General features: G+C 35.6%; 1 long non-coding RNA gene across 1 annotated transcript; it reads right to left on the reverse strand.

Annotated features, from left to right (window-relative positions):
- Positions 1-13,065: 13,065 nt before the first annotated feature.
- Positions 13,066-16,063, reverse strand: LOC142634256 (uncharacterized). The gene is made up of 3 exons (XR_012844095.1): positions 14,338-16,063; positions 13,611-13,763; positions 13,066-13,510 (listed from the first exon to the last, which is right to left on the reverse strand). It is a non-coding gene; the product is annotated as an uncharacterized LOC142634256 (long non-coding RNA).
- Positions 16,064-17,906: the final 1,843 nt, after the last annotated feature.

A 17,906-nucleotide genomic window follows, 5' to 3' on the forward strand; every position in this document is an offset into this window, starting at 1 on the left:
TGTCGATTCTAGTAAAATTTTCGGGATTGTTCTTGTCCAAAGGAATGTCTTTTAGTACTTTGGTGGGCTCCGCAGTAATCCTTCTCTCGTCTATATTCATCATCTGTACATACTCGTCCATAGCCAACATGGCTAAATAGCATTCTCTTGCGGCTAGTTAATCTCCTTGTACTTGGCCCACTCCATACTCAGTCAGGAACTTGACAGACAAATGGTAGGTAGAGGTTACCGCCTTCCAACTATTTAAAGTCGGCCTTCCAATGATAGCATTGTATGATGATGAACAATCAACAACGTGAAAGTTTACCTCTTTGGTTATTTGTTGCGGGTATGCTCTAACTACCATAGACAATGTAATGGTGCCCACAGGTTGCACTTTCATTCCTCCAAATCCTACCAAGGGTGAATTCACTAGATGGAGTTGATCTCGTCCCAGCCTCATTTGTTGGAAGGTGAGGTAATACAACATGTCCGCTGAGCTACCATTGTCTACCAACACCCTTCTGGTAGTATAATTAGCAATGAGCAAAGTAATGACGATCGAGTCGTCATGTTGATGGTGGACTCTTTCTGCATCCTCGTTCGTGAACGTAATGGTCTGCTCATCAGTTCCCCTCATCCTTGGAGATCATCCAGACAGTTGGACGTTTTGCACCATCTTTAGGTATGTCTTCCTCGACTTGGACGACTAACCTGTTGAGATTCCTCCTCTAATAACTCTTATTTCCCTAAGTGGAGGTCATGAGGACTCCTCTACCTTTGCCTTCATTTTCTCGTCCTTGTGGTCTCGTCCAAGAAAATTCCTCAACCTCCTTGCCTAATGAGATTTTCTATCTGCTACTTCAAGTCAAAACACTCGTTCATGTCATGCCCATGATCTTTGTGGAAACGACAATACTTGTTCCTATTGTACTTGTTGGAATCTCCTTTCATATTCTTTAGCCACTTCAAGGACAGGTCATCCTTGATTTGCATAAGCACTTGCTCAAGTGGCGTATTCAAGGGAGTGTATTGCTGATTCCTCGCTAAAGAACCTACTCGCGCCTTGTTCAGGATAATGCGGGAGATCTGCTTCCATGCGCTCTTGTCTCTTTCTCTTCTTGGCTATGATTGCATCCTTCGTATTCATGAAATTTTGGGTTGAATGGATGAGTTTAGCCATGGTTTGTGGCTCTTGCTCATAAAGCTTATGAATGAATAAGTTAGAGTTGACCCCATTGTGGAAGGTGGCCAATAGGAACTTGTCGTTCATCTCATCCACCGTCAAGGCTTCTTTATTGACTCGGTAATGAATGACCATAAACTCTCATTTTTCCTTTGTTCTATAGTTAGCAAACTGGAAGAGGAATAATTGTGGCGTTGTCCTCCAATAAAATTGTTGACGAACAACTTACTCAACTCTTCGAATGAGCCCACAGTGTTTCGGGGTATCTTGCTAAACCACACCCGTGCTAGTCCCTTATGGTTGGTAGGGAATGCCTTACACATAATCTCGTCCAGAACCCCCTGAAGGTGTATAGTAGTCTTGAAGGTGGCGATATGATCACATGGGTCACGAGTTCCATCATATGAATCTAAGGAAGGCATCTTGAACTTTGGGGGTAAGGGATGACTATTGATGGAAGCTGTGAAAGGGGAGTCCACTTGATGAACTAAGTCATCCACGGGGTTCGCCCTTCTCATGTTCTCCCTTATTTCATCCATAGCTTTTCTCATCTCGTCCATCTCTCTCTCCAAGTACGGTACTCTCCTTGAAGAAGTACCCCTTGACTGATTCTCGGGCTCAGTGTTTTCTCCTCTACCTTCTTGACTCTGGGTTTGCCCTTCTGCGTGTCTTCCATGGTGCTGCCTCTTTAGATTAATCTCCCTATTCAACTCTTGGTTCTGATGAGTTAGTTCTGCCATGGTGGCATCCATGGACTGTATATGTTGAATAGAAGGAAGTTGCATGACGGGCATTGACTGACGATCACGGTGGGGATTGCTAGAAGCATCCCTACTCTCCTGGTAGCCTGGGCTGGTAGCCTTCGATCTTGTTCAAACCATACAATCTTTTTTTTGGGAAAGGCAAACCGTCAAAACACAAATAATCGAACGAACTTTCCCATAAACAGTGCCAGCTGATGATGTGAAGAAAATCAATAGATTGGATGTTTCGAGCTTCAAAAGGCTAGCGACTGTTGTGAAGGCCTGAAAAAGAAAGAACAAGTGATCAAAGGTGACCGGAGTGGATTGGCCAAAAACCCTCCGATGCCAAAGTTAGTTCCTCTCTAAAGTTTCGGAGTCCCAACTTTTTTGGAATAATCAAAATGTACCTTTATCTAGTCTGAATTGGTGTTTATATAGTATGCCCTAGAAACGGTTATTGGATTTGTAACTTCCCTTGTATTTTAGGAGTTCCAAAGGTTCAAGAATAACTTCCACAACTGCCATGGGAGTTATATCTTTTTGTATAACTGTCATTGGAAGTTAAGTATTTAATGAGTTGTGAAAATGAGCCTGGATCTTCCTCATGCCTTAGAACACAGCATGTGGTTCCATTGCTAGCTTTCGTAGGCAAATCCACACTTGGGAATTTCCTAAGTGTCAGGGGGTCGTCCAAGAGCTTTCCTGATGGACGACCCTCATTCCCATGGATGGTCATCCTAATATGGACGACCTTCTTATGAGGGATGTTCATTCCATTCTGGATGCCTCCTATGGACGAGTTGGAGTTAGATTTTTAGTTCACCATCAGACACCATCTTGGAAAAGGATGTTGACGAGGATGTTGAAGCATCAAGCCTTAAGGAGAATGAGGGTGGTGATAACATGTCTGAAAGTGATGATGGTGAGAAAGAATCACCGAAAAAGGAGTCTACACCTCTTACATCCAGAAAGGAAACTAGATCAACACGAACATCTTCAAGCCCACTCACCCTTCTGGAAGTTCAACCTCCAATTTTACGTGATGGGGAACCCTCCACTTCCAAGAAACCGTCATCAAAAGTAACTCTCAACCATCCTATAAGAAACATCATTGGTGATTTAAATGAGAGACTTTTGTTGAGAAGAGAACCGAGCTATAGTGTAAATCATGTGACATATAATTGCTATCTTGTTCAATTTGAACCCAAGAAAGTGGAAGAAGACTTGAAAGATGAGAATTGGGTAGAATCCATGCACAAAGAGTTACATCAATTTTTTAGAAATGATGTATGGGAGTTGGTACCAAGGCTTAAGGATACACATGTAATAGGCATTAAATGGATCTTTAAGAACAAGACCGATGAAGATGGTGAAGTTGTCTAAAACGAGTCTAGATTGGTGGCTCAATGATATACTCAAGTTGAAGGCGTAGACTTTGATGAGTCATTTGCTCTAGTAGCAAGACTAGAGTCAATTTGAATTCTTCTCTCCATTGCGTGTTATGAGCTTCAAGCTATACCAAATAGATGCGAAGAGTGCCTTTTTGAATGGACTTTTGAACGAAGAAGTGTTTGTTGAACAACTAAAGGGTTTCAAGACCTTTACTTTCCGGAACATGTGCTAAGCTTGAAGAAAGCATTATATGGGTTGAAGCAAGCACCAAGAGCATGGTATGATCGCCTTACCACATACCTTTTGGATCATGATTTCAAGATAGGTCAAGTCGATTGAACACTCTTTGTTAAAAGAGATGAGAAATCTCTTCTTGTTGCTCAAGTATACGTGGATGACATTGTCTTTGGATCCACAATTGATCACCTTGCTCAAGAATTTTCAGAAGAAATGAAAAAGGAATTTGAAATGAGCATGGTGAAGATGAGATATTTATTTCTCAAGAGAATTATGCCAAAAATCTTGTAAAGAGATTCGGCTTAGACTCCAAGAAGCATGCATCCACTCCTATGAGTTCCTCGGTCAAACTAAGCCTTGATCCAGTCGATGTGGAAGTAGATCCAATACTCTATCAGAGCATGATCGGTAGTCTTCTTTACCTCATGGAAAGTAGGCCGAACATCGCCTTTAGTGTAGGGGTATATGCTTGATTTTAGGCAGCACCTAATGAGTCCCACTTGACAACGGTCAAACAAATTATCTGTTACATCAATGGCACATTCGACTATGGAATTTGGCATTCAAGAGACTCTAATAAGTGCTTAGCTAGATATTTGAATGTTGACTGGGCTGGGTGCGTTGATGATAGGAAGAGCACTCAGGCGGTTGTTTACCTTGAAAATAAATTGGTGTCGTGGATGAGCAAAAAGCAAAATTCAGTCTCTCTATCAACAGCTGAAGCTGAATACATCGCAGCAGGGAGTTGTTGTGTTCAACTATTATGGATGAAGAAGCTCTTACATGGTTATGGAATCACTCAAGACACTATATGTGTGTTCTGTGATAACACAAGTGCCATAAACTTGTCAAAAAATCCAGTTCAACACTCGAAATCGAAACATATCAAGATTCGGTACCACAACATTGTGTGGCTGGAGTTTATCAACACCAACAACCAGAAGGCGGACATATTTACCAAACCTCTTGATGGTCTATGGTTTGAGTCTCTCTGTAAGACCATCGATGTCAGTATCATCCCTTGACTTCTATCTCTTGTGTGACCTTATGTTGTTCATTGTTGCATACTTGCCTTATAGGTCTCACTTGTGTGGTTAGATGTTTGTTTTCAAGTTTTTTTTTTTGTACCTGTTTTTGTTGATCTTACTTTACATGTTCTATTTTTTAGTGTGTTGAAAAATTCAAAAACCATAAAAAATTGAAAAATCTCCAAAAAGTTTGATCACTTGTGTTGTGTTTTTCACATGTGAGTTTGGCCTAGTACCTTCGTACTAATGGCATAGTGCATTTACGAGTTTAGCTTGTTATGTATGCACATCTATCTAAAAATCTTAAAACCTATGTGTGATTGTTGTAAATCGATCTTCAAGCTTGTGATGAATGATTAGTCAATAGTCTTGTTGGTTTTGATACATGCATAACCTTATGCCTATATATCTTCCCACTTTCTATGTTTTTGCTTGACAGCTCAACAATGTCAAATCTCGAAAAGAGATAATGAGCTATAAAAGTCATCACACATACTAGTATTTGACTAAGAAAAGAGGAAAGCAACTTGTATTGAAACGTATGGTACCTCAAAAAGCCAAAGACTTACTCTTAAAATTGAAATATAAAAAATTTCAGGCATCGATCTCAAAATGAGATGTATTGTTCGTAAAAGATCAAATGTTATAATTTGAAAGAAGCCAAAAGAAAAGTTTCAAAGATATGTAATCATTTTTTTGTGGGAGGTCACATATGTTCATTTCTATAGTTGAGATAGACCACTTGATTTAGTACTAGTTGTGTATGATTTGATTAAATTGATCATTAAAGCTTCACACTAGACTAAGGACTTTTCCACGTTTGATACACACATAACACACAAGTCTTTTGTTCAAAGAATGCTTATTTCATTTGTGTGATTGTACATGTTCAAATGTGATGTGTATACTCAATTGCTTGTCGATCAAACCCAAAAATATTTTTGAGTATTTTCTATGTTCTTGAAAGTGTTTTTATACTTTCGTGTTTTGAGTTTTTGTTCATATTTCATTTTTAATGTTTTTCATCAAAAACTCCTTTAGAGGCATTTTCGCAAGAAGCTTGCGAGTAAGCTCTTCCGGCAAAAATGAGATAGGCAAAACAAGAATTCAGATAGAAACTTTTGCGACTGTCTCACGAGTAAATCTTACCCGCAAAATTTTTTGTGCTTCAGTGGCATTTTTCACAAGTAATTTCATAAGAATCTAACCGACAAAAAATGTGTGTTTTCAATTTTTAAAGGGCTAAGTATGACAGTTTTTCAAAATCACACTCTTTGCCTCCCTTGAGCCTTTCTCAACCCAAAACCAATTTTCTCTCAAAAACCCAACAAAAACTCAAGTTCAATCTACTCTAAGACTTCACTAAGGTATGTTTCAACATTTTCTACTCTTTGATTCCTTGGTTTAAGCCTTAGATTCTAGGTTTTCATGAGTTGGGTATATTCTTTTTAAGGGTTGGGAAAAACTTATTTTTGTGCAATTTTTTTTCAATTTCTTGATTGGGCTTTGTCCCATTTGCTTTGATTGTGTTTGTGTTGGCCCCTTGTGGAATTTTAATATGTATTTAGGCAAGATGTACTCATGTTCATGCATTGCTTACATGTTGTTTGTGTTGGTACATACCAAGTGTTTGATAAAATGCCCAAATGTCATTTTGGTATTGTTTTGGACTCCAATGAGTACCAAACTTTGGGGATTATCATGATTATGCATGTTTATCATGTTTTGATCCTTGGTTGTGTGATTTACACACTTTGACCTTAATGTGCTTAGTCATGCCTTGATCATGCATTAGATATGCACGCCACATGCACACTTGATGCACAAACTTGTTCACTTGTCATGTTATGCATATCACTCATGCTAGATATATGTTGTTACATGTTTAGCACTCATTACATAATCTTGTGACATTGTTTATGTTTTGTTTAGGACTTTGTAGTTGTTTTATGAACTAACTTGGTACAAATCAAGTTTGTGTTCTTGTTTTGTATTTTTGCATTTGCTCCTTGTGTTTTGTGACTGTTTTTGCTTATGGAAATATGCATGTGTGCAGCGGAAAAATAACGAATCTACTTCATTCATAAAAGTTAACATGTACTACACAAGTTTCAGAATTTAAGAATAAGAGAGTGTACCTTGGAGCAGTGAATTTCAAAACCAAATATCAGAAGTGCTTGGGAGCACTTTCAATCTTCACTCCAATTCCACTAACGCCTAAGATGTGTGGTCTCTCAATTAGTTCCAAAAGGAGAATGTCAAGGAGTGTCTAACACTTCTTACACCACTTCACAATAGTGTTCTTACAATTCTCTACAAAAAATTTTGTATGTTTCTCCCTTTGTGTCTAGCCAATTATCTAATTGGGGTGGCCTTTCGGGCCTTTCCAATTGGGCTTAAGTATGCGGCTTGGAATGAGACCAAAAGGGACCAATAAGACACTAGCTCCAATGGGCCTTGGGCTTTTCTGTCAACTCTTGACAAGTTCAAAGTTACCATTAACTATATTTAATACTACTATATAAATATAGTTGCACTCTAGGCCTTATCTATAAATTATATTCCAAGACTTTATTATACATGCAACCACTTCATAAAATATTCGTAGTAATACAAAGTCATGAATGTAGACTGTCACTTTGTAAGTTACTACATCTTATCCTTGAGTACCCGGTTTAATCCTTTAAGTTATTCATCATATATTTATGAAATACAATTTCATAAATATATACTCTAGTAACTATTTACTAAAGTAGTTAGACCTAACATTATGAATAACAAACCTATTAAATTTATCTCAAGGGAATATTTTGTATCTCCGTTAAGAGACTATGAATTTCATCATGAGAATATATGTTCCCTCAACACTAAATGTGGTTGCTCAACATACTGAGGTTTTGACCGTTACTCTAGATCTCACTCTTGATATATCAAAGCAACCTACACCTCATGATCAAATCAATTATTCTCTCAGGATTAAGAATTCATGCAAATATAAGTCGTGAGTTTATTATTTATTTGACAGTTGTTAGAAGAATAATAAATCTCACACGGTCCAGTTCAATATGTTTTAACTCTTAAACATATCAACATACCAACTAGAAATCTCTATTTCCATGGTTAAGATAAATCATCTTAGTTGATATGTTATAGTCTTCGCAGATGAAATGCCCAATTTTCATCACCAACTGTGAACTACATTTTGAGTTTACAAGAAACTTGTGATTTACATGTTCTGTGACTAAATCACATAAATCACATACAATGCATCTCATTGACTATATGATAATGTCCTAATATTCATGTTACCATTATTTTTAGATAATAATAAAACAACTTTATTAAACACAACATTAAGACATACATAATAAAATATATAACATCATACAATAGGATTTAAGGGCATTAATCCTAACATTTGCAGATTTCTCCTTTCAAGAAATCAGCTGTGAAAGGAAGTAGTAGCAAAGGAAAGGAACCGGTGATTGATCTTGATAGCTTTACTCCGAAATCAAAAAAGACTCAATCATCGACAGGGTTTTATGATGTCGACAAGTTTAGATCATATGCCACATTTCAAGACTGAGAAATACTTCAAGGATGCTCCCTTGTTGGTTGAAAGGGCGGCAGTTGAGCAAACATCTCTTCTCTCAACCTTTGATGAACCGTACGAGAAAATGGTGAAGGAATTCTATGCAAATGCCATTTCCGAGGGAGATGAACTGAAATGTTAGGTTAGAGGAAAGGATTTCACAGTCACACCCTCATACCTTGCCATCATTTTGTGCATAAACTGGCCCATATTCCCAAAGCCAATGGTGTATGATGACTTGGATCCGAAGTAGGATTTACTTCGGGAAACTCTAGGAGAAAACTTGGAGTTCTCTTCCAATGGAAAATCAATAAGTGTTGCATCACTATCACCCGAATTGAGGCTGCTCACAACAATCATATTCCATAACCTCTATCCTCTCTCAAGCACCGAGTACATGAATCTCGGTCAAGCCTTATTCCTTCATGACCTGATCAATGATGAAGAGATTGATATTTGCTCTCATATCTTCAACATCTTGAGCAGAATTGCTGAGAGAACTGCCTTAAGGAACTACCTTACCTTCTGTTGCCTTATCTAAAAAATTTTGAAATTCAAAGGCATTTATCCATTGTAAGATGAGTACCCATATCCCAAGCAAAGTCAATTTAACATTTGCACTCTTAATGCTAGCATCAGTCATAGTCACACCCAAAAGGGAGCCAAGCAAGAGAGTCATGCTCCTCATGGTAGTTCAAGCTCTAGCTCACATCCTTATAAAGAGAAGTTGGACAACATTATGTCATCTATCCAAGACATCAGCACTAAGCTATCCGGACTTACAACTGTCATGCACTCCTAACATATCCGTTTTGACACAAAGTTCACGTCTCTCCAAACTCAATTGGACCAAATTCAAAGGAAACTAGAGAAAGATGAGGACTAGCTATTCCATGACAAAAAGGGGGAGATGGTTCATGATAGGGGGAGTGTAATAGGGGAGAAAGAGCTAGATTGAAGGGGGAGCATTGGAGATCAAGAGCAAGAAAAGCCTACATTTGATATTTTGCTTTTTGTTTATTTTTACATTGCTTTCTTTTAAAGCTTTAAAGTATTTTAGTTTAAAATTTCAATTTATATTTAGTACTTTGTTTTATGTATCCTTGCCTTGTAGCATTTTTAAGTACTTTTAGATTAATGCATACATTATCTTTAGTACTACACACTTGTGCCCTTGTGGGATCTTGTATCCTTAATGTAAAGACCTTTTGTGTTTTGCATTGGTTGTGTGTTAGACATGCAATTGATTTTTGTATTGCTCTTAATTGCATTGCGTGTCTGGATGATCATTTACTAGTTAAATGTTCATCGTGATCATTCTTTAATGACTGTTCTTGTTTGATCAAGTTATGCTTCATAGTTTATACCTTGTTAATTACCTTGATTGCATTTTACTTGTTCATATACATGCCTTGTATTTAACTTGTCATAAGCTTAATGAAAGATTTGTTTGTGTGCAAGTGTTTCAGGATATAGGTGTATACATGCAAGGGCTTCATAACTTCTAGATTAGGTGTGAGTGAGTTTTACCATTGTTCCCAAACTCATGTTTAAGTCTAGAGCCTATTTTAGGGGTTTTGTCACAGACTAGCCAAAAGTGGAGATTGTAAAGTTGTTATTTACAACTATTTTGTGTTGACTTTAATTCCGTGCCAAATTTGATTGTAATTATGTTTAATCATGTTTACCCTGTATTTTATGTGGGATTTCATTGTATGGGTTATGTGTGAGAGAGAGTGTGAAGACTCAAGCTTTTATTAAAGACCAAGTGGATTTTGCGAGAAGTTTCGCGAGAAGCCTTCCAACAAAGTGAGCTACGTGTAGAGCACATGACTGGAATGCGAAGAGTCATGACAGCTGCTTTTGGCGAGTAATTCGTTGGTAAGGCATTCCCGTAAAATACCCACGAAACGTTTTGTTTTGCTATTTTGTCATATCTACTACACCATGTCTTCACCCACACTATATATACCCTTATTACCCACATATTGTGAGGAGTGCATTTCAGAGAGAGAACCCTAGCATACACACTTGAGAGTTAGAGATTGTTATACTCACAATCATCTGCACAATCTTTTGTGGTTTTCCTCATACTCCTACCTCTCTATATCCATATTTTTGAGAGGTTGATAGTCCAAACACTTACCACACCCAATTTGAGTGTCAAGTGAGGTTTTGGTGCTGCTGGGACGTATTGGAAGAAGCTAAGCGTTGGCGGATGCAATCGGGCTGAATTACGAGATCTAGAAAGTTAGATAAGACACGGTTTCGAGAAGCCTTGTTGGAGTAGGAGTCTAGAGGGCTTAGGTGCATTGGGTAGATTAGGCTTGGAGGGCCTCTTGCTATTCGCGTATCCCAAATTATTGTCTAATGGATCGATTTACCGCTTGGAAGGTGGCGGAGAGATTTTTCACCGAGTTTTTCGGTTTCCTCTTCGACAACACATCTCAGTGTTATCTTGTGTTTGCATCCTTCTTCCTTACTCTTTTAGTTTTCATTTTGTTGTTGATATATGATGAATATGGCTTAAAGTAGTTCTTTTGTTTGTTCGCTTGCATTTGCTCTATTCCGCACTTAGTTAAGTTAGAGTAAAATCAATCGTGCCGTAATTTTTTAATTTGGGGCTCTAAACAGCTCTTGTGTTTTCACACAAATTTGAGCTTTCAATTTTGTTACTAGTGGACTACTAGGATCTTAAGTGCTTAGTTGCTCTTGAAGAAGTATCTAATTTTGTAAATGTTGGGAAATTTAGACTATGATTGTGCCAATTAACCAATTATTAAGCTAAGTAGGCAAAGTGACACTTTTTAAATCTTGTAGAGTTCAGATCATTCAACTATTTGGAGATGAGATGAATTAAGATATGATTTGATTTTGATATATTTGGGCTTTGCACACTCTCTCCCTCATGTTTTTCTAGAAAAAAAAAATCACAATTTCTCTTCATTGAACTCAACATTCATTTTTACCCCCAAGATATTCATTAAACATTAAAAGAAAAGAGCCATTACTTGTAGGTTAATATTCTCCTAGCAACCAAAAAGAGTAATCCACAAATATGCTATTCATTTTTACTTGGGGAATGTTAGTTTTATTTGTCTTGAAACCCAATGTTTGGTTGGAGGGAGTCCTCTCCCTTTGTCTCCCACCATTCCAAACAGACCCAAAATTAATTTATGCAAGAATAATGATTACTAGATTACATATACTTGATTAGCTAAATTTTTTGCATGATTAGGTTTAGTGAACTTGAATTTCAAACATTTTTTTAAAAATAAAATTTTTTTAGTGCATGATTTATTAGTTAATTACTTCTTGTTGTCATTGTTGTTGTTGCTGCTGCTGCTAGATTGCTATGTATGTAAACATGAAGATTTGGTTGTTTTGTTGTGATTCTTGTTTTCATAAAATTTCTATTTTTGAATCACATCCTGTACTTAGCTAAATACTGGAAAAAAATCCCAGTACACAAGGAAATTTGTCAGCCATAAATGCTGGCTTTTATATGTGTAGACTGTAGACATACATTTGCTTAGCCAAAAAAGAGAGAATTTCCTTTAATTAACAAAAGAACAAGTTCCAATTGAGTATGCATATTAGTGAGGTTGGTATTGGCGTCTGATTCTCACCCCAATATTGCACCAACTATGTATGATGCTTGTCTCTATTATTGTCCATTTTTTTTTTTGCAGATAGAACCGAAACTTCTGAAACTTCCACAATTTTCCACGTCAGCACAATATTTAAATAAAATTGTCATTTTATTTAAATAAAATTATTTTTGTTTAGTTCAAATTTAACAAGGAGTGAAACTCTATCTCTCTAACAAGTCCAACTTAAACTCAAACTCATCATTTTTTTTAAACAAAACTATTTTTGTTTAATCCAAACTTAACAATGAGTGAAACTACCCATCTAAACAAAATTATTATTTTTTAATCCAAACTTAACAATGAGTGAAACTCTATCCCTCTAACAAGTCCAACTTAAACTCAAACTCCAGCGTTGATAATTTTTCTTTAATATTTTTTGGTCTTTCAGGAGTTTTAATATCTAAAATTTTAAATTATTTTTTTGCTAATAAACCCCAAACCTCTGAAACTCTCACAATTTTTTACGTTAGTACAATATTTAAATAAAATTGTTATTTTATTTAAATAAAATTATTTTTATTTAGTTCAAATTTAATAAAGAGTAAAACTCTATCTCTCTAAAAAATCCAACTTAAACTCATCATTTTTTTTAAACAAAATTATTTTCGTTTAATCCAAACTTAACAACGAGTGAAATTCTATCCCTCTAAACAATTTTTTATTTTTTTTAATCCAAACTTAATAATGAGTGAAACTCTATCCCTCTAACAAGTCCAACTTAAACTCAAACTCAAATGTTGATATTTTTTCTTTAATATTTTTTGGTCTTTTAGAAGTTTTAATATCTAAAATTTTAAATTATTTTTTTGCAGTATCTAAAATTGTCTGACAAATTTTTTGTAAGCCATTGCATGTTCAAGTAATGATTTCTTCATCAGTTTATAATATAAATTGAAATTATATAAGAGCAAATCATGTAATTTCTTAATCAATTTAAGATTTTATAAAATTATTTTAGTTTACTTCACAAATAGGTAAGTTCCCGTACATATCATGGGTTAGCGACTAGTGTGTGTGTGTGTATATATATATATATATATATATATACTAGTCGCTAACCCATGCGATGCACGGATTCTATAAAAAGAAAAAAAACAATATTGCAATTATCATTTGCTGGATTAAATTAGAATGTCTCAAGACTCACTAATCAAATAATACAACTAAATGGAGAAGACTCAAGCATAACATAAAATCTTCACTAATTCAAATATTAAACATTGTCAAATCTAGTACACAATATGCTTGTACCCAATAAAAGATATCTTGTATATCAGCTCCATAAAAATACATACATGCCGAAAAGATTAATACCACTACCATATGTCCATTGGCAATGAAGTTATTTTCCTAGTTACATATATTCTGTGAATAAACAAATAAACAAATTGCAATAATGATCACAATCTTATTTTCATAATAAATAAATAGAATATAGTTACTAATGTCAAATTCTTTTGCTATGACTCAAAAAGAGTAGAGAAAGAACATAATACAACAAATTTGCACTATATAGAAGAGCAAATCATATATTTATTTAACATAAAACATTGAGTTCTATAAATTGTTATTTAGAACAGACAAAGCAAATATTTGATCTCATGCCACATGGAGAGAGAAAGAGAGTAAGGAAGCTTTTACGAATTTGAATCAAAAGAGGATGTCCATGGCATCTTGATTTTGCTTCTTCAATCCCAATTCTGCAAAGCTCACAAAAAACCAATAGGAGATTGGTTGTCAATTGAACTGAAGGTGAAACAAAGAAAAAACAAATCTCTCCATTTACTTTTAATTGCTTACCATCATTAGGAGCGGAGACAAAGGAGAAGGTGCACTAAAGGTGAAGCATAGAGACTGGAGAGAGAAACCGATGAGAAGCTGTGGTTTTCCTTCTTTTTTTTTTTTTTTATTATTATTATTTTTTATAGGAATGGGCTATGGTTTTGGGGTTTCCTGCGTGTTAGTGTTATCATGGGAAATTTTAGCACAGCTCCAAAATAAGTTTTAATAAACCATCTATTTAACTGATTTTTTTTTTAACAAAAAGAGGCCAAGAATTGTTGAAATAAACAGAGTATTTACAGGAAGATTTATAAACAGTAAATAGATGCAGGACATGACTAACCTAATCCTTAACAAAAATTAAAGCATGATGGCATTAAAGTTAGATAAATTTAACCTGTATAAAGAGAACAGGAATCTTCACATTCCCAATCACGCCCCTTGTGCTAAGATACCATAGATATTGCTTTTTCAAAATCATGAACAGACTTTGCCAATAAAGCCTTCACCAGTTAAACCCTTTTGCTTTGCCTTGAAATAGTTCTTAGAAGTTAAGTAGACATTAAACATAAGTTATTCCCAATTAAAAAATTAAGCATAAGTTATTACACTTAAATGGTGGCCAACACAATTCAAAGCATACCACATCAACGATTATGTTTGTTCAACATTAAAACAATGCTAGAATGGAGGGGCACAAAGCATGTGAACCAAAATAGACAGAAGATTGAAAGCAATCACCAACCTTATTAGATCTTAGAATATCTATCAGTCCACCAGTGAACTTCTGACCAATGGCCATGTGATAAGGAAAGGACCTTGTAGCCTCTTCTAAGTCAAATGGATTGTCTATGCACGTGGCAGCTGTAAGCGGTGTATTCTCTCCAGCTTTTGCCAAGTACTTCGTCAACATGTTAGCACCATATCCCAGCCAACGGCCATCAATGTAATCCATGGCCTTGCCTTATTGATGAACTGTATAGCTGTGGAGATATCATCGCTGTTAGCAGCTGTAAATAACCTGTAGAAAATAGAATAGTAAAGAAGCTCCTACTATTAGCACATTCAAAAGAAACCTATATTAGACGATTCTCCTATCCATGAACCTAAGCATGAGATTGATTAAAATTTACCATGAAAACAACTACTTTGAAGTAAAAGTGGCAAGGTTTCCCCCCATGCCCACACCACTGAATTTAAAATAAAATATTAAAAAAATGGCCAGTCCTAATTCACCCCCACACATCTGCAATGCGATCCCTCATTGCTTGATGTGGTGAAATGAAAAACCATGTAAAGTATATGTCATGGTAAGAACATGGAAACACATACTTACAAAGATGCCATTAAATCAATGTCATAGTAGTGAAGCTAAAATTTTCTTAATAGTGACTTATGAACAATTATGAAGCATATATAAATCATTAAACAAACTCTTTTAAAAATCAATTACATAGATAACAAATACTCACAAAGCCTTGGCAGCTTCTCAAAATTATCAAAGGAAATAGAAACTCAACCACAAAGCCTTGGCTATATTTGTCCATTTTCACCACCCTTTCTTCCACCAAAGTTCCAAACTTGTCCTATAAATTCACCTACTTGGCTGCCCTGTTTTCAATTAATATAATGGTGGTTAGGATGTTGATATAAGGCTTTGAGCAAAGCACCTTCAGTGAGGAACTCGCTTTTAGCGCCTAGGGGCCTCATTTTGGTGCCTCTCAACTTGGGAAATTAGGCATTGGCGACTTAAGGTCACCTTTCGCTTTTGATTACAATAGTCCAAACCAAGTGGTAAAAGGAGGCAGAATATCCACAATTTATAACCAAGGAGAAACACTTAAACAGGGTATAATCAAGCCAAGTCTCACGTGTATGAGACAGAAATTGCAATGCATGACAACTCCGTGTAATGTCAAGCGATATAAAGTCTGCATTAAAGAGCATAAAAACCCAGCCATTGTTACACTACACCATTGCATTTCCCTGTAACTCGTACATTGCAGGTAGTAAAAAAATCAGAATAGCCCGTTTGCATAAATCAACACATAACGAATGACTAAAGAGTTTTCTAGCAAAATCCTGCTGATGGCATTAGCATGAAGCAACGTAGTAACCGTAACAAACAGCAATTAAACTTCCTCAGCTCCAGGGTTCAATTGCTGTTTCAAACCTAAATTGCTCAATTTTGTTCCAGATAATAGAAAATAAATAAAAAAATTGTTGAAATTTTGTCAAATTTATCATTGCTCTCCATATGCAGAATCCCACTAAGACCTAGCATCAAACACCTCACAGGCACTATTATAAAGACTCTTTTTATCATTTTGTCGAATAAAGCAAAAACTGATATTTAAATTGCCACAATTAAAAGCACAACCACCATTCAAAATTTGAGAGATAAGTAGGATAATTAATTGATATTTAGTTATAACAAAAGAAGAAGATGAAGCAGAAGAAGAGTTTGAAGAAGTTACCCATGACTGGATTAGACTATTTGCCCGTTTGAATACAGCTTTTATGGCTGCGTTTGCGTTTTGAGCTTCTTCTTTTTTTTTTTTTTTTTTTTTTTCAGCCGCAATTGTTGACTAATTTCTCATGAACAGTGCATTCGTGCACTGTTCATGGACCCACAAATTTCACTTTTTAACAACTTTTTCATTAAAAATGGGTCCCACGGTACTATTCACACATTTAAAAATTATTTTGCTACAGTGTTTTCAGTTTTCAGTTTTCAGCAATAAGTTCTATCCAAACGGACCCTATAACTGAATCAAGCGAAGAATGAACTTTGCCCATACACAGAAATCATCTTTCACCATTGTCATCCAAAAATCTCTACTTAAATCTCAAATCATGAACCTAGAATCATAGAAATCACAGGTCCTCTTCTTCGGCTTGCTCTTGCTCTTGCTCTTGCTAAAATTTGATATATTGAAAGGAACCAAAATTGAGGGAGAACCTATATTAGGGTTTCGAGTATTGATAAAAACCAATTCTAAATCAAAACAAAATCAGAACCAATTTCTTAAATCAAAACCAAACAAAATAGCCGAACCTAAATCCTATTAAACACCCAAAATTAATATAAAAGATTTTACCTGTAGCCATTCCAGCAGTCTGATGTTAGGTTCGTTGTGAGGCGAAACATTTGTGGCTTAGTTGAATTCGCTTACCGTCGCAGGGGAAAAGAGAAAGATCTATATCTAGCTTTTCCGTTTTTGGGTTCCTACTAGAAATCCAGCAATTGGCAAAAGAAGCACACTTCTCATTTCCCACTTTACATGCCTGATGCCCGATCGAAAGAATCAAAATCGAGCAGACTTAGTTTCACTTTCGTGTTTTAATTGAAGCCAGTCCATTGTATTTTTAACCTATATGTGGCAACCATACAAGGTTTGTAATGTAAAATCCTTTAGGGTCTGTCCTTTTGGTGAAAAATATGGAAAATGAAAAATAGAAGAAGGAAAGTAGAGAGAAAAATGCTGTTTTTCACCATTTGTTCGGAGAAGGAAAATAGGAAAGAGAGAAAACTGGGAGAAAGTTTTTACTTATTTTTTTCTCTTCCAAATCGGAAGGAAAATCTAAAAAGAAAAGTGTTATGGTAGCACTTTTACAAAAATACACTTTTCCCATCTATTTTTTTTCAACGTTTTCTTCTTTTTTTTTTTCAACGTGACCTAATTTAATTTTTACATTATAATAATAAAAATAAAAATAATAATTTATATATATGATTTGATAAATTTTATATTATGTAATGAGTACAAATAAATCTATTTCTTACATATTATGTAACAAATGTATAATAGTCAATTTATATTAATTACATTTTCCATCTTTCCATTTTTCTCTCCAACTGAACAAAAGAGTTTTCCACCCTCTCACTTTTCCACCCCTCCAATCGAACACACAAGAGGGAAAACTAAATATTTTCCATCCTCTCACTTTTTCACTCCTTCAACCGAACGGACCTTTATAGTGGATTTCCTTATTTGGGGTGTGTCACACTTGATGATGCAAAACATTGTCAGTTTGGGCACTCGTCCAATCGTCCAATCCAGAGGTTTTGACAATCTTGTAGGATTTGCAAGAAAAACAGAGTTGATCGGAGAGACCACCAAGTTGTGCCAAATGGAGGAGCTTTCGATGTTTTAGTCAATTTCGGCCTATATATTTTGTATATAGATAGTGTTTTATAGTCTTTTTTGACTTACCTTAGCAAGTGAGGTAGAATTTCCCTTTCATAAGTGGCCTAGGTAGCCATTTTGCTCATAAATGTATTCCTTTACATAATTTCAGGTGGTATTTTCT

The sequence above is a fragment of the Castanea sativa genome, chromosome 5 (assembly GCF_040712315.1).
Source record: "Castanea sativa cultivar Marrone di Chiusa Pesio chromosome 5, ASM4071231v1".
Classification (NCBI taxonomy): Eukaryota; Viridiplantae; Streptophyta; class Magnoliopsida; order Fagales; family Fagaceae; genus Castanea; species Castanea sativa.